The 8,712-nt window shown below is 36.0% G+C and overlaps 1 long non-coding RNA gene across 1 annotated transcript; it reads right to left on the reverse strand.

The window, feature by feature from the left end:
• Nucleotides 1-8,453, reverse strand: LOC130050086 (uncharacterized). The gene is made up of 5 exons (XR_008798476.1): nucleotides 8,198-8,453; nucleotides 7,840-7,958; nucleotides 7,321-7,714; nucleotides 6,934-7,113; nucleotides 1-3,387 (listed from the first exon to the last, which is right to left on the reverse strand). It is a non-coding gene; the product is annotated as an uncharacterized LOC130050086 (long non-coding RNA).
• Nucleotides 8,454-8,712: the final 259 nt, after the last annotated feature.

Raw genomic sequence — 8,712 nt, forward strand, 5'->3', positions numbered from 1 at the left:
CCCCCCCCCTGGGATTCAATATTTTAAAACGTATCATTGATGTGTTCACAAGTTATTTAATTCTATAATCCTCTTGTAAAAAAAACAAAAAACAATGAGATTCTCATATCTTTAAAAATGATGCTGAAGTATTTCACCAAATCTTAAGGTTATATAATGTAAAAGGAGAAATATTTTCAAGATTTTTAACAGTAGAATAACTGAAGAGGGTACACAAATTCCAACGCAAAGGATTTTTTCCCTGTCTGATAAATACTTAATAAACCCGAAAATGTTTACACTGCATAAAAACACGAAATTAGCCACAACACATGCACACCTACAAAAGGTACACGTATAAAACACATAATACCAGAGTACATGAATACTTATGTAACATTCTTGTTACCTATATCACATCTAAAGAATTACATCTCTTCAAACAAGAGGAAAATGGACAATCAACGATTTTATATTTAATGAACATAGCCCTTATAAAGTATCAAACCCAGGGGAAAACAGAGTTAAAACCCCATGGGAAAAATCTCTGAAACTGGGCGAGATAATATATATGCAAAATATCAATTATATTTTGAAGTTTCAACATGTGTTCGTCTTGGTTGACGGCTAGAGAATGACCACGTTCGATACTACCCACCGAACCATTTATGCACAATGAACTGATTGGCTCGTTCATTCAAGCTTGACAAACATACATGTATACAGAAAATATTGACACAGATCCGTTAATACAATATTTTTCTGCTCTACTATCAAACTGCAGAAAAAAATAAGCATTCACTGCACCTCAATCAAATCATTTCTCAAATAAAAACAAAAACAGCAAATATATTTTGCTGACAGCCCGCAAAACGTAACTAGAAAATATAAAGATAGGTGGCACAGAAAGCAGTATAGCGTAATAAATGTTCGATAATAATGGCTGGATTAAAAATCTAATATATTAATACATACACATCAAACTGGATTTATTAAAGGTAGAGATATTGGTGAGTATATAAGATTAATTTATGATATCATGCATTATACAGAATCCAACAAATACTGGGGCTTCTGATGCTTATCAATTTTGAAAAGGCTTTCGATACGGTCTCCTGGAAATTTATTCAAGAAACATTATTTTTTAAATTTTTGGTATTTCTATTCAAAACTGGATATAATTATTTTATGTGTCATTCAAAATGGAATTGTGTAACAATACTTCAGTCCAGAACGGGACTGTAGGCAGGGCGATCCTATATCTTCCTTACTTATTTCTTTTATGTGTTGAAATATTTGGTATTCTAATACGCAAAAACAAAGATATTAAAGGCATTACTATTGATGGGGAAGAATATCAGATATCTCAATATGCAGATGACGCCTTAATTATTTTAGATGGGTCTCCCACTTCCATGGGTGGCATTAATAGTCCTAGATTACTTTGCAATAATTTTAGGTCTAAAGATGAAATTTTTAAAGACAAAAATGATTTGGATAGGTAGCAAAAAATTTTCAAAGAACATTTTCCATCATGCAAGGTGGAAATTTGATTGCAACAATAGAACATTTGATTTATTAGGAATAAAATTTTGTATTAATTTACAAGAAATGGTAGAATTGAATTATAAGACTAAATTAAAGGAAGTAAATAAAGTTATGATGCATTGGAATAATAGAAGACTTACTCCTTTAGGAAGGTTAACAGTAATAAAGACATTACTGATACCAAAATTAAATCATTTGATACTTACAATTCCAAATCCTAAAGAAGAAACCATTTGTGATTTTGAAAGTGATTTATATAACTTTCTTTGGAATAACAAAACTCATAAAGTAAAGAAAAATGTCATAATTCAAGAATATGCTGATGGGGGTATTAAAATGGTTGACTATAAAGAATTTATCACTGCTCTTAAAGCTACATGGATTTGACGTATTCTACATTCAAATGCAAAATGGAGAAAACTACTGGGGCAGAACTAATGACTTGTATAGGTATTTGGAATAGATTATATCAATAATTTAAGAGTAAAAATAACAAACAATTTTTGGATAGATGTGTTTCAGAGCTGGTCAAATATAAATTCTGCAAAAGATAAAATCAACCCAGATTTTTTATTGTGAACATATTTGTTATAATCCAAATATTACTATTGGTGGAATATCAGTATTGTTTAGAAGTCTGCATGATTTAGAGATTGTATTCATTTATGATCTACTTCATGAAAACAGTAACTTGATTATATACAAAATGTTTTGAAAGTTAAAATGAATTTTGTACAATATGCAGCACTAAAGAAAGCAATCCAACAAAGACAAGTCATTATACAAGACAATACAAGGACTACAGAACCACTTTTGTATAGATTATTCCCTCTACTATTTCAATATATTTCAAAGATAAAAAGGGTTGTAAAATATGTATAAGCAATTGATAAGCCATAAAGCAACCAAAATTAAATCTATATCAACATGGGAAGAAACAGAAGAAGGTTCTTCAGAGCTAGAATGGAAAAATATAATTGAACTTCCTTTTAAAACAACTCAAGAATCTAAATTGCAATGGATACAGTTTCAAATCTTGCACAGAATATTTCCATATAACTATTATTTACATAAACTTTATAGAATTGTTGATTCCCCAATTTGCACATTTTGCAAGAGGGATTTTAAAACTAATGATCACATATTTGTAGAATAGCCATGTGTGAAAGAGATCTGGTATGGAATTGAAGAATGGCTTTGCAAAAAACTGGACAGGCATATTAGTTTTGATAGACAGGCAATTCTTTTTGGAAAATTTGCTAATAAGAATATACACAAGGTGAAAAATTTGATAATTCTGATGATAAAGCAATATATTCATTTCCGTGAATTCTCAAGTATAAGTAAATTAAGTATAGATGCATCCCCAAAAAATATCATTGATATAATTACAGTTGAAAAACTTTTGTTGTTGAAAAACTGCAGGTATAGGGAGTTTGAGAGATACTGGGAAAATATTTATGATAAATTATGATTGTATTAGTGTATTAAAAAAGTCTTTTGTAAACCTAAGATTGTGTTCCATGCCCCCTTTGTTTTATGTGCTCTTTCTTCCTTTCTTTCTCTATTTTTATATTTACGAAAATGTTGATCAGGAAACTTCACCTTAGCATAGACGAAATAATTCTCATAATCCTGTAAAAGTCTCCATTTGAAGTTTATCCTTGTTTTTCGAACTTTTCCTAAAATGATGCTGTTCATTTTGGATCTTATTACTGCTTCTGGCTGGCCACGTAATGTTTTATATTTTATCTGTGCATATCAAATTGCTTTGTGGACACATTAGATTTTTTTAAATCTGCATCGCAAAGGCTTCCAACAGTTCATCTTCCTCTTCATCTGTCCATCTTCTTTTACAACCTAAAATCACAAAGAATGTAACCAGAAATGTATAGTAAATAAACTGCATACTTCTAAACAGGACAAGCAACATTTTATCTGGGTATAGAGAAGAATTTTGAAACTATTTTGGTTTCAAGCAAAAAAGTGCATCACTGTCTTAGCCATTCTGATATCACTTATTGTAAACAAATGAATGTGTGTATAGAACAAAATCATGTCAACCTTGTTACAAAGTTAGCAATGATTTCTCTATTTCTAATGTTGATGTGGATCTCATATGCTGTGGTTATTTATCAGAAGTACATGTACATCATTCATGACACAAATGCCCAATCTGCAGTTTTTTTCATTGTATATTATGAAAGTTGAACAATGCCACTGCCTCATGAAACCTAAGATAGGGTTTTGCCATATCATCTTGATTTGACTTCATCATATACATGTATCAATCGATATGACAGTCCTAATCAAATTGAGAAAATTATCAACATTTTCCGGACACTGGGAATTACGATTACTAGTATCACCATAATACTTAGAGAACCGCACATAGAGTCCTTAGAAATATAATTATTGAACAAAAATAATCTATGTAAAACTTCAATAGCCCATTGTAGCCCAACCTTACCCCCTGGGGTCATGATTTAAATAAAATTGAATCTACATTAACCGGAGTTTGCTTCCATATAATTATTACTAATCATAACATTGCTGTGCCTGGATAAAAGATTTATCCTATGTATTCATATGTAAAACTTTGAAAGTCCATTGTTGTCCCACCCTACATGAAGGGGTCATGATTTGAACCAACTTAAATACACACCGTGAGCTCGAAATAAAGGACACCACAGAGTTGTCCACTTCTGCTTCATACTTAGATATTTTATTGAAAGTAGACAACTCAACTGTATGATAAACTAACAACTTAACTTTATGATGATTTCAGCTTCTCCATCGTCAACTTCCCATATTTATGTAGCAATATTCCATTATCACCTGCATATGGTGCTTATATATCTCAACTGATTCGATATGCAAGAGCTTGTTCTGCTATAGTCAGTTTTTAAATCAAGGTAAGCTACTGACAAACAAGTCGATGGTACAGGGGTTTCAACAGTCTGATTGAAGTCAACATTTCGCAAATTCTATGGTTGTTATAACGATCTACAATGTAGTTCGTCAATACAACCTATCATTGGGTCAAATGCTGTCCGACCTGTTTCATACCGATTGTTAAGCCGTTCTTGGCACACTGATTTTGACTACGGATAACTCCGTTTACCTGAACAGGATATAGGGCTCACGGCAGGTGTGACCAGTTGACAGGGGGTGCTTATTCCTCCGTGACAATTCTATGCTACTACCATCACCACGATTATTCTCCGATTTTGTTCGGCACATTGACCAAACACCCGGATAACAAAGTTGTCAGGGGATGTTTACTCCTCCTAGGCACCTGATCCCACCTCTGGTGTGTCCAGGGGTTGTTGTTTGCCCAACTCTCTATTTTGTATTGCTTGTAGGAGTTATGAGATTGATCACTGTTCGTTATCTTCACTTTTCACTTCCTCAGGCCTCAAAATAACAACTAAAATGGTCGAACTTAAAAATGTGTTTGGCGACAAAGAAAGGCTTTAAATAATATAATCGGTGTATTAACATTAAAAGATGTGACTAATTTGGACCCATCCTTGAGTCAAAATCCTGGGTTGTAAAATTACCATTTTTTGTACATCCCTTTCTGCTATTTTTAAGTATGTATTTAGATTTTATACAGTATCGGCAAACTTACAGATAAATACTGTACACTAAGTTTGGCCCTACCCTGGGGTCCACAATTTGGGTAGAGGCCTTCTTGATCTACATCACTATGCATTTAGTTTTTCTTAAACATGTGCGGTCCTAGAGAAGAATTTTGAAAATTGGTCAATTTGGGGCAGTTTTTGCCCTGCCCTTTAGGCTCCAGGAATCCTGAAATTTACTTTTATGTCCCCTTCTTCCAGAGACACTTCATACCAAATAGAAGTTAAAAATGTCTACTGTTCACACATTTAATAACTGACCATTTTGGCCCCATCCTGATACTAAAACCCCTATCCCTGGGATCATCAAATTTACAATTTTGGTAAAGGACTACCTGTTCTTTCTAAATATCTATTTACGTTCAATTTAGTATCAACAGCACTAAAGAAGATGTTATTTAAGTGTTTTACACATAAACACTATATACAAAGTTTGGCCCCGCCCTGGGGTCAGAACCTCTACCCCGGGGATCATGAAATTTACATTTTTGGTAGAGGGCTTCCTGCTCTTCATCACTATACATTTAGTTTTTCTTACACATGTGCTGTTCTTGAGAAGAAATGTTTTGAAAATAGGTTAATTTTGGGCAGTTTTTGCCTTGTCCCTAGGGCCCCAGAGGTGCTGGAGTCATGAAATTTACAATTTATGTCCTCCTTGTCCCAAAAATGCTTTATGTCAAATATGAAAAGAATTGGACGGGTAGTTATCTAGAGGAGGTTTAATGTTCAAATGTTAACGCACGACGACCAATAACAACCAATGAGTAAACTCAGGTGATCTTATTAGTGCCTTAAGTTAAATGTCATCCATACATGCAGGTGTTGCTGCACAAAACATGCCCTGAGCAGGTGCCCCCTTCTTGCTTTGATTTTCTGTCATTTGGGCTAATCTGCCCTAGATGTGTTCGCAACAAACTTTTTTAAAAAACCTACATATCTGTGTCTGATGTTGTCATTTTTGAGTGCTGAGAGCGTTCACAATAAGAGCCTTGTGCCATGAGTTTAAACTAGAATCAGTAGCATATCAGGAAGCTTTTCATGTAAATTTCCGCTTTCTTGGCCCAGTAGTTTTTGTTGAGAAGATTTTTAAAGATTTTCCCTATATATTTGAATGTAAAACTTTGATCCCCCATTGTGGACCCATCCTACCTCTGGGGGATATGACAAACTTGAATTTGCACTATGTCAGGAAGCTTTCATGTAAATATCAGGTTTTCTGGCTTAGTGGTTCTTGAGAAGATTTTTATCAAGATTTTTCCTAAATAATTGTATGTGTGGTGATCCCCTATTGTTGCCTCAACATACCCCCAGGGTCATGAGTTTAACAAATTTGAATCTGCACTATGTCAGGAAGTTTTCATGTAACTTTCAGTTCTTCTGGCCCTGTGGTTCTTGAGAAAAAGATTTTTAAATGACCCCACCCTATTTTGTGCTTATCTCCCTTTTGAAGGGGACATGGCCCTTCATTTGAACAAACTTGAAAGCCCGTTACCCAAGGATGCTTTTGGCCAAGTTTGGGTTATAATTGGACCGGTGGTTCTGGAAAAAAGTTGGAAATGTAAAAAGTTTACAGACAGATGGACAGCCGGACTGACAGACAATGGTAATTAGAAAAGCTCACTTTAGATTTCAGCTCAGGTGAGCTAAAAATACAAGTATCTCCCCCATCTACACAGTACTTGTAAGAAATTCAACATGAGGACAACAAACACCTATCAAGGAAACCATGGCAAACACCAAGCTATTTCAAGGCAGGACATACCTATTTCCCTCAACATTCTTAAGTCCGAGCTGGTGCCCTCCGATACAGATGGACCTGCTGGTTCGAGTACAAGTGACCAAAACACAGAGTGGGACTGTCCAAGTCTTGACGAATACTGGGATGCTGTGTGCATGTCCAGTGAAGATCTCATCCTCCCAACCAAACTGTAACCTGCCAAGCCTGTAAAATTATGTACAGTTGTACATGGAATGACGAAGAGGAAATCAACAGCGAGTAAAAAATTGCTAACGTACATTCTTTAGGCCTACTTCTACAAAGTTCTACACCTCACCAGTGTGCCAGACCTTCCATGACTATCTATATCTAAGAGGGTAGGACTATGTGTGACGGGCAGAGCCATTTGCTTAAACTGTCATTTCCACTCACCAGACATGCAGCTCTACACAACTGTCAAGACACGAAGATCAGAATCTGGTGCCCTCGATGACGGACTGGTACTGGCCCTCACCAAGTCTAAGATGGGAATGTCTAATGCACGATTCCTGATGTGCTGCCTCAACACAAATCCACCTGACAGCCATGGTATGCAGCGGAAACTCAATCAAATGTGTGACAGAGTGGAGGAAATCAATGTAGCATCGATGATCGACAATCAGCGGTATGTCCAGCGTGTCAACCAACTTCTCGGTCTAGGAAACGAAGTCCACATCGAGACCGACACCTCTTACAACAACAGGCCGCACGCAGGATTCTGTCCGGTGGTGGAAAACAACACCTCCCAAAAACTGGTCTTGGTCCTCCAAACTGCCAATAAGTTATGCTGCAAGATGAATTGGGAAAATCATGAACAATGCAAAAAGAACTACAACTCTGAAGACACAACTGCTTCCAATGAATTAAAATTGTTAAGAAAAAATTTGGACTTTATTCAAAATCATAACATACTTCAACCTCGTTCCATTACCAGTGATGCCAGTGTTCAGATCCAAAAGACCATAAGGGACTATTCCAGAGAGAATGAAGTACCAATTCAGCACTACCACTGCTTCATTCAGCTAAGAACCCTGCAAAACAATGTACAATACATCCGACTAAGAGCCATGTTACACCTTGGACAGGACAGAGATGCCGAAAAACAGAGACTGGCCCTCTGTATCCGAGCCTGGATCAGGTGTGAGCTTGTCAAGATTAGGAAACTGTGCTGGACCGACCAGTCATTCCTGAACTATGCCGAGACTGCAGTTCTTAATGTTCTGCCATGTTTTTCAGGCCTACACAACAACTGTAAGTAAATGTCATTTACCTGCACAGTCCATCTTCTGGGCTACAGCACTAAGTTCCTTCTGTACGGAAAACATCTGGACCTGGACTATGCCGACATGGACAGTATTCAGTCTGTCATCTGTAAACAATTCCGGAGAGAAGGTATGCCAACTGACCACAACCAACAAGTGTGAGAATCTTCACCAGCAGGTCTTCAATTATGCTCCCAAGATCACAACTTAGGCCAAGAACTTTTACGCCATGTGTAATTCAGCAGTCCACTCAGCATCCCATGGGTCTGGCAGAAGTGTTGTCCTGTTGACTAAGGAAGTGGGCCTGAAAGGGTGTTAGTGTTTTGTGTGTTAGTGTGTAACAGTGCAGACAGTAACAATAGACAATACAGTGTAGACATTAACAGAATAAACAGTAGCAATAGACAGTAACAATAGACAGTAACTGTTCCTATACTTACCAACAGTAACAATTGACAGTAACAGTGTAGACAGTAACAATAGACAGTAACCGTATAGACAGTAACAGTGTAAACATAAACAG

This window comes from Ostrea edulis, chromosome 9 (assembly GCF_947568905.1).
Source record: "Ostrea edulis chromosome 9, xbOstEdul1.1, whole genome shotgun sequence".
NCBI lineage: Eukaryota > Metazoa > Mollusca > Bivalvia > Ostreida > Ostreidae > Ostrea > Ostrea edulis.